The sequence below is a fragment of the Bombina bombina genome, chromosome 5 (genome assembly GCF_027579735.1).
Source record: "Bombina bombina isolate aBomBom1 chromosome 5, aBomBom1.pri, whole genome shotgun sequence".
Taxonomy (NCBI): domain Eukaryota; kingdom Metazoa; phylum Chordata; class Amphibia; order Anura; family Bombinatoridae; genus Bombina; species Bombina bombina.
Genome location: NC_069503.1, coordinates 591,166,679 through 591,193,640, shown reverse-complemented (window position 1 = coordinate 591,193,640; position 26,962 = coordinate 591,166,679). Strand labels below are relative to the sequence as shown.

Genomic DNA, 26,962 nt, shown 5'->3' with positions numbered 1-26,962 from the left:
AAAACATTTCCTTGTATTAAATTTAATGTAAAACAAATGTATTGCTTTACATCAAGTTGAGTTTTAGTTTTAATATAATCAGTGTTTCTGCAATGAGGGAACTAGAAATACAAGACTGCTGTCTCAGCATGTTACGAAACTTGGCAACCACTAGATGGCGATATCATCTAACCTATTAGTCTTTTCTAGTAGTGATGGGAAGTTCGGTTCATTTAGATGAATCGGTTCATTTCGGACAGTTCGATTAACCCCTTAATGACAGTGGACGTACCAGGTACGTCATAGGAAAAACATCCCTTAATGACTGTTGACGTACCTGGTACGTCCTCTGTTGCCTTAAGTGCTGGAAGCGATCATGATCGCTTCCAGCTGCTTACAAGGGATTGTAGTGATGCCTCAATATTGAGGCATCACTACAATCCCCCATTTTACATACCGATGCAGAAAGGGCCACTCTGTGGCCCCATCTGCATCGGATATGTATGTATTCCAATGAGTCGGTGGGTGGGTTGCTGCATTTACATGATATCACATATTAGATGTAAAATATACCCGATGGTACCTTATCCTCCTCTGTTGCCGGTTATGCGGTTGCGGCGGGGGGGAACGGGTGGGCGGGTGTGCGCGCGTGCACGCAAAATTTACAAACAATTGGGGAAAAAAACGATCGATCTAGATACAGTGGCATCTCGGTTATTTATTAAGGGATCTGGGAGGGGGAGGGTTGAAGATTATTTAGGGGGGCCAGCTACACTACAGAAAAATATTGTATATTTAAAAAGTTAAAAAAAACTGCCAGTACTTAAGATGGCGGTGACAATTGTGAGGTGGGGAGGGAAGAGAGCTGTTTGAGGGGGGTCAGGGGGGGATCAGGGGGTGGGATGTGTCAGGTGGGAGGCTGATCTCTATACTAAAGCTAAATATTACCCCCACAAGCTACCTAATTAACCCCTTAACTGCTGGGCATATTACAAGTGTGGTGCGCAGCAGTATTTAACGGCCTTATTATTACCAAAAAGCAACACCAAAGCCATATATGTCTGCTATTTCTGAACAAAGGGGATCCCAGAGAAGCATTTACAACCATTTGTGCCATAATTGCACAAGCTGTTTGTAAATAATTTCAGTGAGAAACCTAAAATTGTGAAAAATTTAAGTTTTTTTTTTTATTTGATCGTATTTGGCGGTGAAATGGTGGCATGAAATATACCAAAATGGGTCTAGATCAATGCTTTGGGATGTCTTCTAAATATAAATATATACATGTCAAGGGATATTCAGGGATTCCTGAAAGATATCAGTGTTCCAATGTAACTAGCGCTAATTTTGAAAAAAAGTGGTTTGGAAATAGCAAAGTGCTACTTGTATTTATGGCCCTATAACTTACAAAAAAAGCAAAGAACATGTAAACATTGGGTATTTCTAAACTCAGGACAAAATTTAGAAACTATTTAGAATGGGTGTATTTTGGTGGTTGTAGATGTGTAACAGATTTTGGGGGTAAAAGTTAGAAAAAGTGTGTTTTTTTTCAATTTTTTCCTCATATTTTATATTTTTTTATAGTAAATTATAAGATATGATGAAAATAATGGTATCTTTAGAAAGTCCATTTAATGGCGAGAAAAACGGTATATAATATGTGTGGGTACAGTAAACGAGTAAGAGGAAAATTACAGCTAAACACAAACACTGCAGAAATGTAAAAATAGCCATTGTCATTAAGGGTAAGAAAATTGAAAAATGGTCCGGTCATTAAGGGGTTAACTGAACCGATTCATGAACCGATTCATCAGTTCACTTGAGCATGTGATGCAGAGCTGCAGATTCTCTTACTGCAGACTCTCTGCCCGCTGATCCGATGTTTGAATCATTAACCCTTACAGAAGCAGCAGGTCTCAACCTTATATTTATTTATAAGCCATACAGAGTTTTGGTTTATCAATATAAGGTTGAGACCTGCTACTTTTGTAAGGGTTAATTTAGGTGCAGTTGCACTTCACAAAATTGGAGTCACCCACCTAAATGGACATACAAAGGTTATTCATGAAAGTGAAGTGTTAAATTTTAAAAACACAAAATGCACAGAAATGAAGGATATAAACAATTTACCATCTCACTGATTTAATTCAACACATGTATTTCTGTCACAACTGTTAAAAGTACAAGTCTAAGAATAAGAAACATTTATTATTTTAACAACAAAACGAACCCAGCCAGTAAACAACACAGACTGCAGTTAGGACCGCATTACGCCATTCTTTACAGCTATGGCATCGCTCACTTCATATACACATAACCGCTCTCTGCTTCCGAGCACAATAAAAGATTATCATCAACTCTCGGTAACCATTTTTAAGGCGTGACTCGTGCATTTACATTAAATCTAAAGCAAAGGCACCGTTATTTAGTGTGTGGCACAACTTTTATTTATTTTTGCCTTAAAAAATTTAAGCCGCTTTTCTTCAGACTTCCTATGCGCGTCTTTTATAATCCCCAGTTCTGTAGTATAAGTTAGTTACACTGCGATGTGAATAACAGAGACTTTAGAAGTTAAAAACTCCCCAAAATGAATAAACACGCCCTGTTACATACGTCACGAACAGGGTCTTCTATTTGAATCAGTGTACTGTTAGCTAACTGGTTTGCAATGAATCTGTCTGTTAACAGTACACTGAGGCCTCGATGATTGAAAGTTCGTAATTTGCGGCGAGAAATGTGTATTTCTGTCTCGCAACTCTCGCAAATTTCACGCCTTGCGTAATGATCGTATAAAGTGGGCAGTCCATTGTAAACAATACGTTACGCGATAAGCTGTCCATAGTAAACTATAGACTTCGCCTCCTTATATCATTTCACGAACCTCGAAATGGGTTTCCATATATCATTGCGTCGCTTCGTAATTTTAATGAATCACTTTATTTCAGTTTGTGTTTGCATATTTCAAAATGTAAAACTACAGTTATAGTATATTGTCTAAATACGTTATATCGTATTATTTTTAAAATGAAATAAATATTGTAAATAATGTTATTCATGTTAATTCGCCAAAGGATGTCTGGCGAGATATGTATGTGAGTTGAATGTGCGATTCGTATGGCGTATGTTTTTATATCATCGTAACATATCTGTGAAACTTGCGAGATTTACTCAGGTTACGCCCATGGAACGCCCATTTTACACCCTCTCCTTCGCAATGAAACTCTCCTTCGCAATGAATTCTGCTTTTACTGTTCTGGTTATATTTTGTTATTCTTTTTTATTGAAATCGTACAATAAATATTTTTACGCTCTTTATTTAGATATTTTCACTCATTTGTCTTATTACGAAATTGCGTATATGTTTTAAACAATGTTCAATGTGCAATATTTGTTAACCAATCATATTTATTGTTATATTATTTCTGTTACCATAATACCTTGCAATACATTTATGTACGCATATTTATGAGTACTTCCTTAATATTCTCCAATCACAGCGTATTTTACATTTTACTCTGGTTACATGTATATTTATATAGATATCATATTTTATTCTGTGAGGCAGTTGATGAGATATTTGAAAATGGTTGCTGAGAGGTTTACAGTTGTGGAGAATGAAATCCTTGTATCTGCTCTGGAGCCAAACTATGACATGCTTTTTGGACCACAGAGGCGTGACACTAGTTTAAAGACAAGGGATGCAATCTGGGAAGATATTGCTGAAATGGTTAATTTAAATGCCACACATATAAAGACTGTTGCTCAATGTCGCAAAAGGGTTGCAGACATTAAAAGGAAAGTTCAAAGAAAGAATAAGAGGAGGAGGCGATTTTTAAAATATGAAAGAATATTTATTAAACTTTTAATGTCTGTAAACCCTAATGTGGACATTGAGCAACAGTCGACTTCAGCATCATCTTCCCAGACTTCTCCCTTGTGTGAAGAACATGTAGATGTCTCTGTTGGCCCAGAAAGTGATGTTTCACAGCAAAATAATTCTGAGGATGTGGATGAAGGTAATTTTTTATTTTTTTTATTTATTTAGTTAACATATCATGTTCCTTATAAAAAATTACATCAAGTTTATTTTAATTTAGTGCAAGAAGTTACTACATCACCAGCATTACTTGCTGAAAGCACTGAGGCAGCATGTGGAAGTGAACAATTTGAAAATCCAGCAATTCAAAATATTGAATTCATCATTACCGGTATATATGTGGATATTTTGATTTTATAATCATTTAGCATGTAAATTTAAACATCAATTTAAAGGGACAATGAACCCACATTCTTTAATTTGTGAATAAGATACAGCATGCAATTAAAATCAACTTTCTAGTTTACTCCTATTATCAAATGTTATACATTCTCTTGCTATCTTTATTCGAAAAGCTATAATGTAGGTTTTTTGCAATCAACCTGGGTTGTTCTTCTTGATTGTTGGATAAGTTCACACACAAATAAACAACTGCTGACCAAAATAATTGCTGGCTCCTTAGCTTACATGCCTTCTTTTTCAAATCAAGATAGCAAGAATATTATGAAACTTTGATAATCGGAGTAAATTAGATATTTTCTTAAAATTGCATGTTCTATGAGTGTGTTCAGTGTCCCTTTAAGCGTTATATTTTTTAATATATATTCATTTTTTTATATGACAAAGTTCCCTATAGACCAATATGTAAATCCCCTGATCTATAACATGTTAGGATATCTCCTTACATCTGCTAAGTTTAACCCCAAAAACCTGCTTCAGATTTGTAAATAATGTGAAAAGCACTTGTAATGGATGGTTATTAATTATGCCTCCATAAAAGGGATTTGTTATACATTAATGGATGCACAATATTTTATTTTCAATACTTGTAATATAGAAATTAATATATAAATATGTTTCTAAATAATTTCATTTATTTTTTGTATAAGATGATGAAAATGCAATTAGTACAAATGTGGTTGATGCTGCCAATGGAGAAGATTCTCAACCACATGAACAAGGTATGTATTCATTTACACCTTACCATGTTAATTTTTATGTTAATAAAGAATGTCACTTATATGTGTGTGCATTTTTAAATTAAATGTAAAAATAAAATTGTCACAGTTTTTATTTTTAACACATGAACTATCAATTCCTTTTTTCTTTTTTTCTTTATCATAACAATATTTTAAATATGTGCTTAGTGCAATTCAATTTTAATGTAGTTTAATATGATATTTGTTTTATGTCTAACAGGAAAAATGGAAGAGAATAAATGGGATAAAATGTGTCTTTTGATAGAGAATATAAACAACAATCTCACCATTTTAAAAGACTCTATGCTTCACAATTTTAAAAAAAAAAGACTTCACAATCAAAAAGTAAGAAGACTTTTAACCAGAGTGATTGAAAATCAAAAAGAACAGCGTGCTCTAATGTTCAGAGAAAGAAGGTGGGAGGGAAGGGCATTTTATTCTGGGGTTAAAACACGTGGTGGACCATTTTATCATCCACATTAATATCTTATGTTTGTTTTTTGGTTTGTTATTTAGAAAGTTAATAAAAAGAATGTTTACAATTGGTCTTTTTATTTGTTAGATTTATACACCATACAACACATTACATATTTTCACACATGTATTAAAGGGACGTGTACATTTGATTTATGATTTCAGTGTGGGGTGTTCACAAGTATGAATATATAATTATTGAACATGGATGTATATATCATTATCAAATCATGTTCTTACTTATATTAGTTTATAATACACATGTGTCTGCATATTTGTGTGCACTGTCCCTTTAATATTTTTCAAAAATAAACGTTACTAATATTTTACAAGTTTTTTATCTTCATTTATTTTAAATTACTATGTTTAACTCAAAGAATAATAATATACACATATTAAATTTATTTTCTTTTTCTATATTTTCTTATTGGTTTTTTACTAGCTTGAAGATTACCATCAGAATTCTGATGTCCTTTTCTTTTTCCATCAGAAATTATAACATCAGAATGTATTCCATCAATATCTGAATTACCTAAATTGGTTGATTCGGTTACAAATGAATGTAAATTTTCAGGATTTTCTGAAGACCTAACATTTAAATTTAAAGGAGTATTAGTACAATCATTTTTTTGACATAATAAAATCATTGACTGAGCTATTGATTTTAAGGACTCACTAATGTGTTCCAAATGTGTATTACTTTTTTCAACAGAATCATTTAAATTTTTAATAGCATGATTTTGTTTAACTATTTCTTCCTTAAATTCAAGCATTGTGTTATTCATAATCTCAAGTCTGTCGCGTAATAAATCATTATGTTGTATTAATTTATAACTAAATTCACCAACATCCTTATAAAATTCATTGTCCTCAGGATTGTTCTCATTTTCTGATGGTAATGAATTATTTTCATTTTGTAAGAAAATTATTGTATGTTCAGCTTCATTGCTATTGTTGTTTTCCTCCTCCTGTTCTATGTTACTATTTGAAAATGTGGCTTGTGATAAATCCAACACTACATTTATTGGTATTTCATTTTGAGATGATATATTGTTGGGTGGTAGTTCACTTTCAATACTTATTTCTTTATTAGTTATATTACATTCTAAATTATCCAACATTTCATTTTCATTAATATTAGATTCATTAAGATCCAATGATGGTGTCTCAAGATTTTCTTGTGAGCTTTCATTTTGTTCTTCTGCCACTAAAAAATAAAATTTTCTTTGGTTTATTTTATATTTATTATTTCACATACATATTTAAAATTACATTATCCAGAAACAAAATAAAAATTACCTGTTCTTACATCAATATTAGTAAGTCCAGGAACTCCAGAAACCATTGCAGCTGGGATTAATTCTCTAATTATTTTTTCAGAATCAGAGTATGTGATTGGTACATATGTTCCACCACCTGTTTTCATTCTTTCAGTTTTTTCTTTTCCCATTTTTGCTTTAACTTTAATTTTTAAATCAGAGTATCTTTTTTTGCATTTGGTCACTGATCTGGGCCTAACACCTACAGCTGATACAGATTTTGAAATTTTTTCCCATATTGAATTCTTTTCAAAATTAGAAGTTTTTGCAGCCATGGATCCAAACAGTTTATCATAATACATTTGCATTTGCTGTGCTAATACCAGATTTTCATCTTCTGTGAATGCAGGGTTTCTACCAGGCTCACTATTTTGTGATGATACTCCAGTTGGTAGAACCTATGAATACATTTTAAATGTCTTTTTATTAAAATAACATTACCATTAAATGTCATATTTCTTTAAATAAATAAAAGTAAATGTAAAATAACATATACAATAAATATATATAATATGGTGGATTATATGTACTTACCATTGTTAATATTTTCGTAATTTAAATACACTTATTTTTCTATTGGAAATGAAACTCGAATTTTAAGTTTACTCCTGAAAGTAGCATAGAGAATTTCGCGCCATAAAAAGTGGACTTTTATAATGTCAAATTACGTAACGATTGCAGTTACGAATATTCACAAACACATTTACGAAGTTTATATTGAAATAGCGAAGGATGATTGCGTATGTTTTCACTGCAAAACTTTATTACAAAATGTGCAATGATCAAAAATTACGTCATCAAAGAGCGTCGTAATAAGCAATTAGGGAGACTATAAATATTTTGACGTAATTTTCAAAAAAGTGCGCGAAATTATATTTACGAAGGTAAGTTTACGAAAATTATTTCGAAATATATGATTTTAAATTTAATAAAATATTTAATTTACAATTCTATTTAATATTTATTATTACAGATGGCAGAATATATATATTATACATTATTTCAACATAGAAGATTTCAAAGGAGAAGAAGGAGGTTGATAACACATCATACAAATAGGATAGAAATCTTGAATGAAAATGATGTTGAACAATCTCAAGGATTAATTTCAGAAACAACAACCATGAGGACACACAGGGTATACAGGCCCAGAACATACAGAGAAAGACAATTTTTAAGTGACATGCCTGATGATATTGTATTTCAAAGATTTCGATTTAACAAATCAGTTATAATTACCCTTTATGAATTATTTAAAGATGATTTGGATCCTAGAACAAGGAGAAATAGAGCAATACCAGGAATTGTTAAATTATTGACCACACTTCATTTTTTGGGAACGGGTTCTTTCCAACATACCACCAGTTCTATTACAGGTGTGTCACAAAGTGCTTTTTCCAGGTTTCTTAACCAGGTAATTAATGTTTTCAAGAAAAATATTGACAGATTTATAAAATTTCCAATGACTGAAAATGAAAAAAATATAATTAAGGAATATTTCTATGAACATTATGGAATACCAAATACTGTAGGATGTATTGACTGCACACACATACAAATTTGTGCACCAATTGATCATCCAGAAACATATTTTAACAGAAAGGGGTGGCACTCTCTAAACACTCAAGTTGTATGTGACCACAAATACAAAATTATTTCTCTATTGTCAGCTTTTCCAGGGAGTGCACATGACTCGTATATTCTAAAGCAATCACTCCTTTATGAAGATATGAATGCAGGAATTTGTGGAAATAGTTTGATACTTGGTAAGTTATGTACTAAGATGTTTAATTGCCTAATACATAAAATTAATTATTTGTAATACTAACCATAAATCATACATCCAACAGGAGATGCAGGATACCCATGTTACAAATGGTTAATCACACCTGTCTCCAAACCAGCAAACAGAAAAGAAATGAAGTTCAATGACGCACACTCAAAAGCAAGATCAGCTATTGAACGTACATTTGGACTTCTTAAGAGTAGGTTCCGTTGTATTGATAAAACTGGAGGAGCATTAAAATATCAACCGACAAAGGCTGCAGACATAATAACTTTGTGTTGTATGCTTCATAATTTAGCCATTGAAAATAATCTAGATATTGATGTGGATTATGATGATGAACATGGAATAATTCAAAATGAATTGTCTTCACAGGACCCTGCTGTAAACACCAGTGTGAGGGAACACATGATTAATAATTATTTTTGATTTAAAACTGTATAATTACATTGCATTGCATTGCTTTACTTATGAATGCAATTGTATTAATTTTCTTTTTATTTCAAAATAAACAGAAGTCTGAAATAATACATGAGTTTTGGACATTTAATATTTATAATATACAAATCTGAATTTCTAAGTTCAAAGTTGATAATACAATTGATCAATAGACCCTTTTTAACAAAATTACGAATACAGAATTACACATACGAAGTGGGTATTTAACATTACGCAAACCAAAAAAACCATTCGCAGCGTATGTCGAATGACGAAAAAACGCCCATTTCGAATACATACACGCAATCAATTTCGAACACTTTCATTCATTCCGATATTATATTCGCACTCCGGTGCGAACATCTTTACATCATATCATTTTAAAAACCAGCTTTCAATCATCGAGGCCTGAGTCTTTGCAAACAGTTCACTTCTTTTGAATCAGTGAACTGTTAACAGACTGATTCATTGCAAACCGGTTAGCTAACAGTACACTGATTCAACAACACTGGTAATATGATCCTAGAGTAAGATTCTGCTGTGTGATTCATTAAAGGAGGAGTTAGCAGAGCAGAACTCACTCTAGGATCGTATTACCAGTGCTGCTGATGACTCAGGAACTGAACTGTTTCAAACGAATCAGTTCAGTCTGGTGAACTGATTCATGCAGTTCAGTGAAAAGATCCGGTTCAAATGAACGATTCGTTCATGAACCGGACATCACTATTTTCTAGAATAGGTTTTCTCACAAAAGTACACAGCTAACAAACTTATGCTATATCTATGACAATAATGATGAAGAGTATAACCTTTATTTTCAAGTTTCATGCATCTCACCTGTACATGCATTAAAATCACAACAATATTGCATGACTGGATTGTTAGCCTTTTGTGCATTGATCTCTGTAACTTTCATAATTACAATGATTCTATTAGTCATTACTGTCATTAACTTTTTGTTTAATTATAAAGGAAATCTAAGGACAGGGGGGAGGGGTGTGAGGGATTAGCCACTGCTTTGCATACCTTTTATTATAGAGAGGTGAAGGTTTCTCATATTGGTATAGTTTATAACGCCCACTTCCCAATTCAATTATGGGCAGGTGAAAATTAAAGGGACATAGTATATGATAAAAACACAAAGTTAAAACCAAGAGGAACTGTTTTCTAAATGAATGAATAAATTACTGCATCATACGATCCATTTGTGTTAATAGATCATGTGGAAGAGACATAAATAATATGAACATAAACAAAATACTAAACACTAGCAGACCCATATTAAAGGGACACTCAAGTCAAAATTAAACTTCATTATTTAGACAGAGCATGCAATTTTAAAAAACTTTCCAATTTACTTCCATTAACAAAATGTGCACTGTGTCTTTTTATATTTACACTTTGAGTCACCAACTCCTACTGAGCATGTGCAAGAATTCACAGCATATACGTATATGCATTTGTGATTGGCTGATGGCTGTCACATGATACAGGGGGAGTGGAAATAAACATAACTTTGCAATTTATTTAACAAAAATCTACTACTCATTTGAAGTTCAGTCTAAGTGCTATTGCATTGTCTTCTTATCATGCATTTGTTGATTATGCAAATGTACAGTGTTGACTGGTCCTTTAAGTAAGCATGATCCATGCATTTAGTGAACTATAGTAATAATAATTTGGGAATGTCTGCATGATGCTTGAAATAGGTATTAAAAGATAATAGGACCTGACCATTTTAAGGGGAAAGTGGTGATTATGTAACTATGAATCACAGTTCATTCTCATGGTGTCATTTATAAATATGCAAATGAAACACTTAGGCCTAGATTTAGAGTTTGGCGGTAGCCGTGAAAACCAGCGTTAGAGGCTCCTAACGCTGGTTTTAGGCTACCGCCGGTATTTGGAGTCACTCAAAAAAGGGTCTAACGCTCACTTTTCAGCCGCGACTTTTCCATACCGCAGATCCCCTTACGTAAATTACGTATCCTATCTTTTCAATGGGATCTTTCTAACTCCGGTATTTAGAGTCGTGGCTGAAGTGAGCGTTAGAGCTCTAACAACAAAACTCCAGCCGCAGAAAAAAAACAGGAGTTAAGAGCTTTTTGGGCTAACACCGGTTCATAAAGCTCTTAACTACTGTGCCCTAAAGTACACTAACACCCATAAACTACCTATGTACCCCTAAACCGAGGTCCCCCCACATCGCTGCCACTCGATTAAATTTTTTTAACCCCTAATCTGCCGACCGCCACCTACGTTATACTTATGTACCCCTAATCTGCTGCCCCTAACACCGCCGACCCCTGTATTATATTTATTAACCCCTAACCTGCCCCCCACAACGTCGCCGCCAGCTACCTACAATAATTAACCCCTAATCTGCCGACCGCAAAGTGCCGCCACCTACATTATAGCTATGTACCCCTAATCTGCTGCCCCTAACACCGCCGACCCCTATATTATATTTATTAACCCCTAATCTGCTCCCCTCAACGTCGCCTCCACCTGCCTACACTTATTAACCCCTAATCTGCCGAGCGGACCGCACCGCTACTATAATAAAGTTATTAACCCCTAATCCGCCTCACTAACCCTATAATAAATAGTATTAACCCCTAATCTGCCCTCCCTAACATCGCCGACACCTAACTTCAATTATTAACCCCTAATCTGCCGACCGGAGCTCACCGCTATTCTAATAAATGTATTAACCCCTAAAGCTAAGTCTAACCCTAACACTAACACCCCCCTAAGTTAAATATGATTTAAATCTAACGAAATTAATTAACTCTTCTTAAATAAATTATTCCTATTTAAAGCTAAATACTTACCTGTAAAATAAATCCTAATATAGCTACAATATAATTTATAATTACATTGTAGCTATTTTAGGATTAATATTTATTTTACAGGCAAATTTGTAATTATTTTAACCAGGTACAATAGCTATTAAATAGTTAAGAACTATTTAATAGTTACCTAGTTAAAATAATTACAAAATTAATTGTAAAATAAATCCTAACCTAAGTTACAATTAAACCTAACACTATACTATCATTAAATTAATTAAATAAAATACCTACAATTACCTACAATTAAACCTAACACTACACTATCAATACATTAATTAAATACAATATCTACAAATAACTACAATGAAATAAACTAACTAAAGTACAAAAAATAAAAAAATAAAAAAATGGAATCAGCCAATCAGAATCAAGATCAATCCGATTGGCTGATCCAATCAGCCAATCAGATTGAGCTTGCATTCTATTGGCTGATCGGAACAGCCAATAGAATGCGAGCTCAATCTGATTGGCTGATTGGATCAGCCAATCGGATTGAACTTGATTCTGATTGGCTGATTCCATCAGCCAATCAGAATATTCCTACCTTAATTCCGATTGGCTGATAGAATCCTATCAGCCAATCGGAATTCGAGGGACGCCATCTTGGATGACGTCATTTAAAGGAACCGTCATTCGTCGTTCAGTCGACGGGCAGGATTGATGTTCCGCGTCGGAGGTCTTCAGGATGCTGCCGCTTCGCTCTGGATGGATGACGATAGAAGATGCCGCCTGGATGAAGACTTCAATAGGATGGAAGACCTCTTCTGCCCCGCTTGGATGAAGACTTCGACCTGATCATGGACATCTTCAGCCCCCCGCTTGGGCTTGGATCAGGACATCGGAGGAGCTCTTCTGGACCGATCGGTGAACCTGGTAGGGTGAAGACAAGGTAGGAAGATCTTCAGGGGCTTAGTGTTAGGTTTATTTAAGGGGGGTTTGGGTTAGATTAGGGGTATGTGGGTGGTGGGTTGTAATGTTGGGGGCGGGGGGTATTGTATGTTTTTTTTTACAGGCAAAAGAGCTGAACTTCTTGGGGCATGCCCCGCAAAGGGCCCTGTTCAGGGCTAGTAAGGTAAAAGAGCTTTTAACTTTAGTAATTTAGAATAGGGTAGGGCATTTTTTATTTTGGGGGTCTTTGTTATTTTATTAGGGGGCTTAGAGTAGGTGTAATTAGTTTAAATTGTTGTAATATTTTTCTTATGTTTGTAAATATTTTTTTATTTTTTGTAACTTAGTTCTTTTTTATTTGTTGTACTTTAGTTAGTTTATTTCATTGTAGTTATTTGTAGATATTGTATTTAATTAATGTATTGATAGTGTAGTGTTAGATTTAATTGTAGGTAATTGTAGGTATTTTATTTAATTAATTTAATGATAGTATAGTGTTAGGTTTAATTGTAACTTAGGTTAGGATTTATTTTACAGGTAATTTTGTAATTATTTTAACTAGGTAACTATTAAATAGTTCTTAACTATTTAATAGCTATTGTACCTGGTTAAAATAATTACAAAGTTGCCTGTAAAATAAATATTAATCCTAAAATAGCTACAATGTAATTATAATTTATATTGTAGCTATATTAGGATTTATTTTACAGGTAAGTATTTAGCTTTAAATAGGAATAATTTATTTAAGAAGAGTTAATTAATTTCGTTAGATTTAAATTATATTTAATTTAGGGGGGTGTTAGTGTTAGGGTTAGACTTAGCTTTAGGGGTTAATACATTTATTGGAATAACGGTGAGCTCCGGTCGGCAGATTAGGGGTTAATAATTGAAGTTAGGTGTCGGCGATGTTAGGGAGGGCAGATTAGGGGTTAATACTATTTATTATAGGGTTAGTGAGGCGGATTAGGGGTTAATAACTTTATAATAATAGCGGTGCAGTCCGCTCGGCAGATTAGGGGTTAATAAGTGTAGGTAGGTGGAGGCGACGTTGTGGGGGGCAGATTAGGGGTTAATAAATATAATATAGGGGTCGGCGGTGTTAGGGGCAGCAGATTAGGGGTACATAAGGATAATGTAAGTAGCGGCAGTTTACGGAGCGGCAGATTAGGGGTTAATAATTATATGCAGGGGTCAGCGATAGCGGGGGCGGCAAATTAGGGGTTAATAAGTGTAAGGTTAGGGGTGTTTAGACTCGGGGTACATGTTAGGGTGTTAGGTGCAGACGTAGGAAGTGTTTCCCCATAGCAAACAATGGGGCTGCGTTAGGAGCTGAACGCGGCTTTTTTGCAGGTGTTAGGTTTTTTTTCAGCTCAAACAGCCCCATTGTTTTCTATGGGGGAATCGTGCACGAGCACGTTTTTGAGGCTGGCCGCGTCCGTAAGCAACTCTGGTATCGAGAGTTGGAGTGGCGTTAAATTATGCTCTACGCTCCCTTTTTGGAGCCTAATGCAGCCATTCTGTGGACTCTCAATACCAGAGTTATTTTAAAGGTGCGGCCAGAAAAAAGGCAGCGTTAGCTACGCAGGTCGTTACCGACAAAACTCTAAATCTAGCTGTTAATATCTATAAAAAATAATAAATAAACTGTGACTAAAATTCACCATGTAGAAAACATCACTATGTATCAAAAGAAAGAAGAGGATTCAATTTGTTCAATCTGGGTAATAGAAAAAATGTCAGGATTACATTTATAATATTTTGACAATGAGCGCCAATAACATGGGATTTTACCCTTCCTGTCATATCGTAGTGATGTTCATTCCATGTAGTTCTGATGGTGTGACAGGTGCAATATGTGTACATTTATATCATATGGACAGGTTTTTTTTTTTTTTAAATCTTACATTACACAACAAATATTCCCTATTACAAAACGTTTAAACTGAATATGTAATTTATTTATTGACATATTGTACCTGTCGCACCATCAGAACTAGATGGAATAAACATTACTATAATATGACAGGAAGGGTGAAATCCCATAAATGTAACCCTGATATTTTTTCTACAAATAGTAGCGTTTCACTTAGCCGAGTGCTATCGGGTGGAGTTAAGACAGCTGGGATGAGAGTTCATGATCTGATTGTGATGTTGAGGTTTGTTTGGAGCATCCACTTGCCGTGGGGACAACACAGCATAAATAAGAATATTAACCCCTAATCCGCCATCCCCCGACACCGCAACATACCTAAACTATTATCCCCTAAACTGCCATCTCCTCACAATGTAAATTTTAAAACTAAAGTCTAAAACCCCTAACCTAACATCCCCTAATTTAAAATACACCTACATTTACAAAAATTTTTGAACTATCTAAAAAAAAAAAAAAACTTACCTGTAAAATTAAATAAAAACTTAATCTTACCTTTAAAAAATAAATAAATTACTGAATAAAACTACTATTACTGAAACAAAAAACTACCATTACTGAAACATAAAAAAAACCTAACATTACAAAAAAATAAGACAACTAACATTACAGAAAAAAAAAACAAAAACAACAACCTCAAAATAAAAAAAACCTATTCTAGAAAAAAAAGGGCCTTTTGTAGGGCATTGCCCTAAAGCTATCAACTCTTTTGCTTAAAAAAACACTAACTCGGCAGAGCCAGCAAGGAGAGAGATTGGTCGCATCTGAGAAGAGCTCCCTGGTAATTCCCAGTAATACCTTATATTCCTACCTAAACTAGCTCCCAAAGTTAGCCACAAACTAAATTTTAGGCATCCCCTGTCAGCCCAGCACATCCTCAAAAAAAACATTTGACTGGGCCGACTGGCCGATATCGGCAGTACAGTCTGATAGTTTGGCGGACAGCATCCTTCAGCCGACATATACAGGACGGTTTGGAGCGCACTCTCAGCATCAGTGCAAGCTTACACTAGGAACAGGAGAGTCACCGGACCCCCGTCTTCATAATTCTGCAAGCGGAACATTCCTGCACCCGAACCGCAGGTAACACTGGACATGCAGTACATAAGACGCTCTGAGCCCAACGCCATCTTAGGACAGGCAGTACTCCACGTGGCAGCAATCGAGACAGTATCCCTTACAGTCTGCATAGCCTCCACACTTGCCTACTACAGACCGGTATTACAGACCGAGTAGTGCTGTAACAGCACAGGGACTTAGCCACAGGTAATACCGAACATGCGGCTAGATTACGAGTCTTGCGTTAGCCTTAAAAAGCAGCGTTGAGAGGTCCTAACGCTCAGTGACGTGCAGTGACATCAGAGGCTGGTGAGGCAGTGGCTAGGATACGCCTTCATTCTTAAGATATCCTTTGTTGAAGAAATAGCAATGCACATGGTGAGCCAATCACATGAGGTATCTATGTGCAGCCACCAATCAGAAGCTATTGAGCATATTTAGATATGATTTTCATCAAAGGATATCAAAAGAATGAAGTAAATTAGATATTAGATGTAAACTGGAAAGTTATTTAAAATTGCATGCTCTTTCTAAATCATGAAAGAAAACATATGGGTTTCATGTCCCTTTAAATTGTGTCTTGGAAAACTGGTCAACTTAGTAAACATCTGATTTTAGTCTAAAGGATTGTAACAGAAACTCTTGCCAGATAACAAAATGCTTGCTCTGATTATGAGATCTAGAAATCCAGGCCCATTAAAATATATGTTTAAAACATACTTTTTACTTTAATGCTGCAAATTATGCTTATAGATTCCTTCATTATTCAGTAAATATAAAAATGTCTCTTGATACAGTGGTGGCTGGTGAAATTTAAAGATGGTGGGGCGCTTGACCCCACCCCTTTAAATAAAGCCACACCATCAGATGGCACTACCAATTCATTAATTAAATAAATAAATAAAAGGTAGACAGAAACACAGAAAAGCACTCGGGGGGGAGAGGGAGAGAGACACAGAGGGTTAGAGAGAAAGAGAGAGAGAGAGACACAATCACACACAGGGGGTTAGAGAGAGAGAGAGAGAGAGAGAGACACAATCACACACAGAGAGTTAGAGAGAGAGAGAGAGAGAGAGAGAGAGAGAGAGAGAGAGAGAAAGAGAGACACAATCACACACAGAGGGTTAGAGAGAGAGAGAGAGAGAGAGAGACACAATCACACACAGAGGGTTAGAGAGAGAGAGAGAAAGAGACACAATCACACACAGAGGGTTAGAGAGAGAGAGAAAGAGAGAGACACAATCACACACAGAGGGTTAGAGAGAGAGAGAGTAAGAGACACAATCACACACAGAGGGTTAGAGAGAGAGAGAAAGAGAGAGACACAATCACACATAGAGGGTTAGAGAGAGAGAAAGAGAGAGAGACACAATCACACACAGAGGGTTAGAGAGAGAGAGAGAGAACGAGAAAGAGAGACACAATCACACACAGAGGGTTAGAGAGAGAGAAAGAGAGAGAGACACAATCACCCACAGAGGGTTAGAGAGAGAGAGAGAGAGACAATCACACACAGAGGGTTAGAGAAAGAGAGACACAATCACACACAGAGGGTTAGAGAGAGAGAAAGAGAGACACAATCACACACAGAGGGTTAGAGAGAGAGAGAGAGAGAGAGACACTCACACACAGAGGGTTAGAGAGAGAGAGAAAGAGCGAGAGAGACACAATCACACACAGATGGTTAGAGAGAGAGATAAAGAGAGATAGACACAATCACACACAGAGGGTTAGAGAGAGAGAGAGAGACACAATCACACACAGAGGGTTAGAGAGAGAGAAAGAGAGCAAGAGACACACAATCACACACAGAGGGTTAGAGAGAGAGAGAGAAAGAGAGAGAGACACAATCACACACAGAGGTTTAGAGAAAGAGAGACACAATCACACACAGAGGGTTAGAGAGAGAGAGAAAGAGAGAGAGACAGAATCACACACAGAGGTTTAGAGAGAGAGAAAGAGACACAATCACACACAGAGGGTAAGAGGGAGAGAGAAAGAGAGAGACACAATCACACACAGAGGGTTAGAGAGAGAGAAAGAGAGAGATAGACACAATCACACAGAGGGTTAGAGAAAGAGAGGCACAATCACACACAGAGGTTTAGAGAAAGAGAGACACAATCACACACAGAGGGTTAGAGAGAGAGAGAAAGAGAGAGAGACACAATCACACACAGAGGTTTAGAGAGAGAGAAAGAGACACAATCACACACAGAGGGTAAGAGGGAGAGAGAAAGAGAGAGACACAATCACACACAGAGGGTTAGAGAGAGAGAAAGAGAAAGATAGACACAATCACACAGAGGGTTAGAGAAAGAGAGACACAATCACACACAGAGGGTTAGAGAGACACATAAGGGATGAGAGAGTTAGAGGGGGAGGAAGAGAGACAGAGAGAGAAAGAGACCATGGGGTAGAACGACACATAAGGAGAGAGATGGAGAGAGAGAGAGAGAAACACACACAAGGGGGGGAAAGAGGGACCACTGCATTTTTAAGTAATATTTTAAGTGACTATCAAATGCTAATAGTCTACAATCTAGCAGTGGCTAGGATACGCCTTCATTCTTAAGATATCCTTTGTTGAAGAAATAGCAATGCACATGGTGAGCCAATCACATGAGGTATCTATGTGCAGCCACCAATCAGAAGCTATTGAGCATATTTAGATATGATTTTCATCAAAGGATATCAAAAGAATGAAGTAAATTAGATATTAGATGTAAACTGGAAAGTTATTTAAAATTGCATGCTCTTTCTAAATCATGAAAGAAAACATATGGGTTTCATGTCCCTTTAAATTGTGTGTTGGAAAACTGGTCAACTTAGTAAACATCTGATTTTAGTCTAAAGGATTGTAACAGAAACTCTTGCCAGATAACAAAATGCTTGCTCTGATTATGAGATCTAGAAATCCAGGCCCATTAAAATATATGTTTAAAACATACTTTTTACTTTAATGCTGCAAATTATGCTTATAGATTCCTTCATTATTCAGTAAATATAAAAATGTCTCTTGATACAGTGGTGGCTGGTGAAATTTAAAGATGGTGGGGCGCTTGACCCCACCCCCTTAAATAAAGCCACACCATCAGATGGCACTACCAATTCATTAATTAAATAAATAAATAAAAGGTAGACAGAAACACAGAAAAGCACTCGGGGGGAGAGGGAGAGAGACACAGAGGGTTAGAGAGAAAGAGAGAGAGAGAGAGACAATCACACACAGGGGGTTAGAGAGAGAGAGAGAGAGAGAGAGAGAGAGAGAGAGAGAGAGAGAGAGAGAGAATCACACACAGGGGGTTAGAGAGAGAGACACAATCACACACAGAGGGTTAGAGAGAGAGAGAGAGAGAGAGAGAGAGAAAGAGAGACGCAATCACACACAGAGGGTTAGAGAGAGAGAGAGAGAGAAAGAGAGACACAATCACACACAGAGGGTTAGAGAGAGAGAGAGAGAGAGAAAGAGACACAATCACACACAGTGGGTTAGAGAGAGAGAGAAAGAGAGAGACACAATCACACACAGAGGGTTAGAGAGAGAGAGAGTAAGAGACACAATCACACACAGAGGGTTAGAGAGAGAGAGAAAGAGAGAGACACAATCACACATAGAGGGTTAGAGAGAGAGAAAGAGAGAGAGACACAATCACACACAGAGGGTTAGAGAGAGAGAGAGCGAGAAAGAGAGACACAATCACACACAGAGGGTTAGAGAGAGAGAAAGAGAGAGACACAATCACCCACAGAGGGTTAGAGAGAGAGAGAGAGAGAGAGAGACAATCACACACAGAGGGTTAGAGAAAGAGAGACACAATCACACACAGAGGGTTAGAGAGAGAGAAAGAGAGACACAATCACACACAGAGGGTTAGAGAGAGAGAGAGAGAGAGACACTCATACACAGAGGGTTAGAGAGAGAGAGAAAGAGCGAGAGAGACACAATCACACACAGATGGTTAGAGAGAGAGATAAAGAGAGATAGACACAATCACTCACAGAGGGTTAGAGAGAGAGAGAGAGACACAATCACACACAGAGGGTTAGAGAGAGAGAAAGAGAGCAAGAGACACACAATCACACACAGAGGGTTAGAAAGAGAGAGAGAAAGAGAGAGAGACACAATCACACACAGAGGTTTAGAGAAAGAGAGACACAATCACACACAGAGGGTTAGAGAGAGAGAGAAAGAGAGAGAGACACAATCACACACAGAGGTTTAGAGAGAGAGAAAGAGACACAATCACACACAGAGGGTAAGAGGGAGAGAGAAAGAGAGAGACACAATCACACACAGAGGGTTAGAGAGAGAGAAAGAGAGAGATAGACACAATCACACAGAGGGTTAGAGAAAGAGAGACACAATCACACACAGAGGGTTAGAGAGACACATAAGGGATGAGAGAGTTAGAGGGGGAGGAAGAGAGACAGAGAGAGAAAGAGACCATGGGGTAGAACGACACATAAGGAGAGAGATGGAGAGAGAGAGAGAGAAACACACACAAGGGGGGGAAAGAGGGACCACTGCATTTTTAAGTAATATTTTAAGTGACTATCAAATGCTAATAGTCTACAATCTATTTTAACTATCTGAAACAGAACAGCACATATGAATGGGAGCATTAATAAATTATTATTTGTTGTCTACATCAGGGTTGTCTAACATACACCTAAGGAATCACTGGATTACATGAAATAGTATAGCTACAGGAGCCATGGAGAATATTTGCTATAACTCATTCTAAACTGCTTGGTTTCATTTTACATTACGATGCTGTTGGTCTAGCTTACTCTTGTCAAATAACAACTCATCCATACAAACAGGAGAGCTACAGAGAGTTCAGAAAGTGAGACTATATATTAGTGTGCAGTACAGAGGCAAACCGCTGGGTGTAAAGTTTGAGTAAACAAAATACAAAAACGATCCTTAAACTGCTGTAAAAGAGTAAAAAAACAAAAAACACTAAACCACATTCATTAAATTATAATTTTAACTAACAGAATCCCTTTCAGTAAAATCTAAGGCTGCAGTACTTACTTTAATAAAATGTGGCTAAAACAGTGCTCTGAGTCTGCATCTCTTCCTGCTCTGTAGTCTGTAAGGAAGTGACAGTGGAACATTCCCCTGCACTTGGAGGGGAAGAACAGAACTCTCTTTTTTTATTGAATAAAAGCTTACAGCTGAACAGGACAGCAACAAAATAAATGAAAGTATTTTTTTTCCATTTTTGTTTTGTTTTATATGGTTAAATATCCAGCACCAACCCTAAGTTCCACTTACTAATGTCTCTCACTGGATTGGTTCAGCCCAAATAGGACTGCTTCAAATAAGCAGCAGTGATGTCGCAAATAGTTCGCCGGCGAATAGTTCCCGGCGAACATAGCTTGTTCGCGTTCGCCGCGGCGGGCGAACATATGCGATGTTCGATCCGCCCCCTATTCGTCATCATTGAGTAAACTTTAACCCTATATCTCACAGTCTGCAGACACATTTCAGCCAATCAGCAGCAGACACTCCCTCCCAGACCCTCCCAGCTACAATGTTCTGCCCATCTGATGTGGAGTTTACAACTTGTGCGCCCTGTATTATGGGCTCCACAAAAACACTCACTGAGGTAGATCACATAGGAGCTTTTACATGTTAAAAAAAATCAGAAATGATAAATTGTTCATTAGTGGTTTTGGATTTGAATGTTTTTTTATATTTATTATTCAACGAAAGGCATGTGTTGCAATTTGTTCGGGTACTTTTGTAAACATCTTTTAAGCCAAAGGGGTGTTTGGGTTTAGCGGAATCTAAGCTGGGGTTAAAATTGAAGTTGCAAATTGTTTTGACTATTTTACTAGGTGCAAGTTTTGTTCTAATACTTGGTGCTCTTTTAAAAGTAATTATAGGTTCTTTGTCAACATTTTTTTCTAATATGGGTTCTTGTTTGATAATGTGCCAATGTTTGCGGATGATGTTTTTTATTTTATTGTAATTTTGATTTTAACAAGTAATGAAATTGGGTGTGTTGTTAGTATTTCTTTTTGTCTTAGATTTGTTATTGTGATCTGAGGTCTCTAGCTTTAGTGAGGCCTCGATCGATCAGGCTTTTGGGGTAGCCCTTTTCTTTAAAATGGGTAATTAGAACTTCTGATTGTTCCTCAAAGTCGAATTTGGATGAGCAATTTCTTTTTATTCTTCTCAACTGACTGAATGGAATATTCTTTTTCCAACTGTGGTAATGATTACTTGTAAAATCTATATAGCTGCTGCTCTCAACATTCTTAAAGAATGTTTTAGATTTTATGTGACCTGAGTCTGACCAACTTAATTGTAGGTCAAGAAATTCAATCTGGTTTTGGTCGATTTTATGGGGGAATAGGAGGCCCAGTTGATTTGGGTTAAAATGACTGATAAATGGCTGTATGGATGATAATTCTTCATCACAAATGAAGATCAGATCATCTATATAACGGCCATAGTACACCAGATTTGCCCACCAGGGTGAAGAATAGATGTAAGATTCTTCAAATGCCCCCATATAAATGTTGGCATAACTGTTCCCTTCACTTGTAAATAGTATTTGCTTTAAAACATGAAATAATTGTGCTCCAGAGTGAAGCGTACAAGATTTTCTATAAGTATTTTCTGTTCTATGGGCATATACAGATCCTGATTTAAAATATGAACTGCTAAAATACCCAATTCATGTGGTATATTTGATTATAAACTACAAAAGTCACATGTAAACCAAATAAATTTGTGATTTTTGTTATGAATTGTAGACAATTGTAATTGATGTGTAGTATCTTTAATGTACAAGGGTAAATTGGATACACATTTTTGTAGATGGAGGTCTACATAGTGAGATATGTCACAGTTGATTATGGCAATTATAGGTCTACCAGGCGGGCAAGCTAGATCCTTGTGGATCTTCGCGAGGTGGTAGTAGTGAGCTATATCCGGATGATCTATATATATAAAATTGTTTTCTGATTTGGACAGAATGTTTTTGTTGTAGCCTTCCTACAGTAGGTTTTTAAGCAGTGTTAGAAAGTGTATAGTCGGATCTTTATCTTAAAGGGACAGTTTAGGCCAAAATAAACTTTCATGATTCAGATAGAGCATGTAATTTTAAACAATTTTCCAATTTACTTTTATCACCAATTTTGCTTTGTTCTCTTGGTATTCTTAGTTGAAAGCTTAACCTAGGAGGTTCATATGCTAATTTCTTAGACCTTGAAGCCCACCTCTTTCAGATTGCATTTTAACAGTTTTTCACCACTAGAGGGTGTTAGTTCACATATTTCATATAGATAACACTGTGCTCGTGCACGTGAAGTAATCTGGGAGCTGGCACTGATTGGCTAGACTGCAAGTCTGTCAAAAGAACTGAAAAAAGGGGCAGTTTGCAGAGGCTTAGATACAAGATAATCACAGAGGTTAAAAGTATATTATTATAACTGTGTTGGTTATGCAAAACTGGGAAATGGGTAATAAAGGAATTATCTATCTTTTAAAACAATAAAAATTCTGGTGTAGACTGTCCCTTTAAATAATATAATATATAGCACTACTCATGGGTAGTCGGCAACATATTGGTAAAATGTTAAAGTGACCATACAACAATACAAAGTGTTTACGCCTATACAAACTATCTGTAACCTGTATGTCATAATATGCATGTAACGCAATATTTCCCAAGTCAGAGGACTATTGAAGAAAGGATAATTCATGTTACTTTATTTTATTTATGTACTCTTGTTCTTCGAAAACTATAAAACAATAAAAATTATTTAAACATAAATAATATAATATTCTTTATCATTAAGAATTCTTTGTGCTTCTAAGATATAGTCATCAAAATTTTGTAGTACTATGCCACCTCCCTTGTCCGCATCGCGTATTAATATATTTTGATTTTGTTTCCAATTTTCATGTGCACGTGTTTCATTTGCGAGAAATAGAAAATTGAAGTGGGTTTATTATCCATCTTGGAAAACTAATATTTGAAAGGTGTCTATAACGCTGTTATTTTCCCTGGGGGTGGAAATTAGATGTTTTTTTTTTTTTTAAAACAGTAGGAATAGGATCATTAAATAAATGGTGAGTGAGATCTTCAGGATCTAAAAATAAGGTAGTTTCATTAGGGATTCTGACATCAGGGTTATTATCTATACAGATAGGAATGAAGCTAGATGGTTGGTATTTCAACTTTTTGTTAAATCTTTTGTACATAAAATTTTTGCAAGGCTAATTTTCTAGTAAATCTGTTAAGATCTACAAATAATTCAATTCTTTATGAGGATTTGGTGGGCACTGGCAGTATGATAATCCCTTGCCTAAAACTCTGATTTCATCAACTGTTAATGCATGGGATGATAAGTTGAAAATTCCCCTTCCTTCTTAATATGAGGAGAGTTCACAGCATCATTCCTTACTGCTGGGAAATACTGAACCTAGCCACCAGGAGGAGGCAAAGACACCCCAGCCAAAGGCTTAAATATTCCCCCTACTTCCCTCATATCCCAGTCATTCTTTGCCTTTCGTCACAGGAGGTTGGCAGAGAAGTGTCAGAAGATTCGGAATAGTTCGTTATGGAGGGTATCTGCCCTTTGAAATGGGCCTGGAGTTTTAAGTAGTCTTGTCAGTCTCTCACAAATCCAGATCTTGCGATCAAAGAAGAGAAGAGCACTGGGCAAATTCCGGTTTAAATAAAACTTAACTTTTATTAGGCTTATAGCTCTTCTTAAAATTTAACAATCAACAACATTGTAACAGATAGCGTAGCACCCTCTATTGGGTGCTACGCAATAGAGGGTGCTACGCTATCTGTTCCAATGTTGTTGATTGTTAAATTTTAAGAAGAGCTATAAGCCTAATAAAAGTTAAGTTTTATTTAAACCGGAATTTGCCCAGTGCTCCTCTCTTCTTTGATCGCAAGATCTGGATGTGTGAAAAAGTACTACAAAGGGATTTGGAGTGAGCACAGGCACTAAAGGAAAGAAAATATTGACAAACCCTGGGTCGAAGAATCAAAGGATTTCCCATGAAGCGCTGTGGCACTAACAGTTATCCAAAGAACGAAGTGTAAGAGCTGAAGCGGCATTAACCGCTATTGGTGTGGTCGAGGAGGGAGCCCGGGCTATTTGTAGCCCACATACAACGAAGCTGCATATGGATATAAGAGGAGAGGAGGCTCCTGTGGACCAACACACTTTTTCAGCATTAGTAGCAGCAAAGAAGTGTTAACCATTTCCGCAAGGAGCGGGTAAGAATTTGCATGTCGAAACACATTAACTGTTTTGTATACCACAGCAGACTGATACTATGATAAATTGTTGTTTGGGAATGAGTATGCAACACAACACTGGTATATTTGAGCTATACTAAGCTATAGGGAATATCCTGGATCCCAGGTTGATTTTCTAAAAAATATATCAAGATAGTCTTATGATGCTTGGACTTACATTGTGTATATATTTCGTTATTGTCAGTCTCTCAGTCAGAGCATTGACGAATGTTAGAGTCTGGAGATGCAGGGAGAGTCTTTCTTCAAACTCATCCAGACTCGTATTAACAGCTCCTAAGCAATCAGTGTTGATGAGTTTCACTGCCTGCTTTCATCACTCAAGTCCATGTCAGAAGCGAGGCTGTGTTTCTGTTCCATGGCATAGATTCCGGTAAGATCGTTTCATTTTATATACATATGATAACACAAGAAGACAGGGTCACAGTGTGGCTCCTTTTATCTGTATGGAATTAAGGGTTAATGTCTCCGGAGGGGGATTATTGAACAGTGGGGATTAATCATATAAGTTTATTTGATTATGCTGCAACATGTGTGAGATAAGGCTCAGGCAGATGTTGGAACGTACAGAGTTTTCATTTTCATTTTAGGAGCTGCGCAGCCTGAAAGGCTTGGCGCGCTTTTTTTCTAGTATAGCAGGGGCGGTCCTGCATTGCACACCACATGACCGGGGGTGATCACACTTATTTCCTCTTTCCTAACCGTGTGGTTTACCGAAGAAGAAGCGGTTTCTCTTTTTAGCCTGGGTCATAGGAGGTGGTGAGTGCCCCAGCCATTAGGGGTATAAAGGTGCCGTTTTTTTCTTAGTAATCAATAGTCTGCTGTTAGGGCAAGCTATGGAGGTTTTTCATGTGCTAGAGGGTACTCCCTCTTTACCTAAATCTAATACCTGTCTATATTGTGAGGAGGCCACGATATACCCGCCTGCTCATTTATGTTCCACATGCCTTGATAAAGTAATCATTTTGAAGAAAGTTAATATGTTTGATACCACTGAGCCGTCCACCTCTGAGGAGTCTCTGTCCCATGAGGTGCGCACCCTACAGTTATCTCCTAATACACATGCAGCTTTCCGTAGCACTCTGGAGGGGCCCTTTAACCGCCAAACTTTACTGAGCAGTTACAAATGGCAGTGTTTGCAGCCTTTAGTGCTTTACCTCACCCTGCTTAGCGCAAGCGAAAGGTCAAATATTGCTATCCTTCCCAGTGGTCATCTACTAGCTTATTGGATTTATTTACTTTTTACTATCAGAAATAGAAGATCTTGTATTATAGAGATCCTTTTAAAAGACAGGGAAAACAGCACTCTTTTAAAGTATCAATGAACACCTATTTATTTATACAGTTCCAACTTCCAGAACTGAAATCAACATGAGAACATAAACAGGTGCAGTAAAAAGTTATTTTACATTCATACATCCAAAACACCCATATGCAGTTTAATCATCTAGAAACATATATATATATATATATATATATATATATATATATATATATATATATATATATCCTATTATTGCTTAAAAGTCCACTATCAGAGTCAGAGACAAATATGTGTGCACACAAAATGTTTCCAAAAAATATATAGTGGCCAGCGCTGGTACATTGTAAGAAAGAAAAAAGCATGCTATTTATAGCGTATCCCGTAAGCATAGAGAAAGGAACAACTTCCATATATATGCAACAGATTGAACAGGTTTGTCAGTACATGTTCCAGTTATGTCACAGTCTTCAATCTCATTTGAATGTGTATAACGTAAGCAAAAACAGATTTAGCAAGTATTTAAAGCAGTGATAGATTAGCAGATGTTAGTATTATGCCGCTATTAAGTGCTATTAGGTGCTTGCAAAAAGCCTGTCCTGTGGTAGGGAGTGTTACCTTCTGCAACCAGGCTTCTAAGGTTTCTTCAGTCCCACCG

The 26,962-nt window shown here is 36.3% G+C and overlaps 1 long non-coding RNA gene across 1 annotated transcript; it reads left to right on the top strand.

Moving 5' to 3' along the window:
* The first annotated feature begins 4,085 nt into the window (after window positions 1–4,085).
* LOC128659441 (uncharacterized) lies at window positions 4,086–4,978 on the top strand. The gene is made up of 2 exons (XR_008402389.1): window positions 4,086–4,187; window positions 4,906–4,978. It is a non-coding gene; the product is annotated as an uncharacterized LOC128659441 (long non-coding RNA).
* Window positions 4,979–26,962: the final 21,984 nt, after the last annotated feature.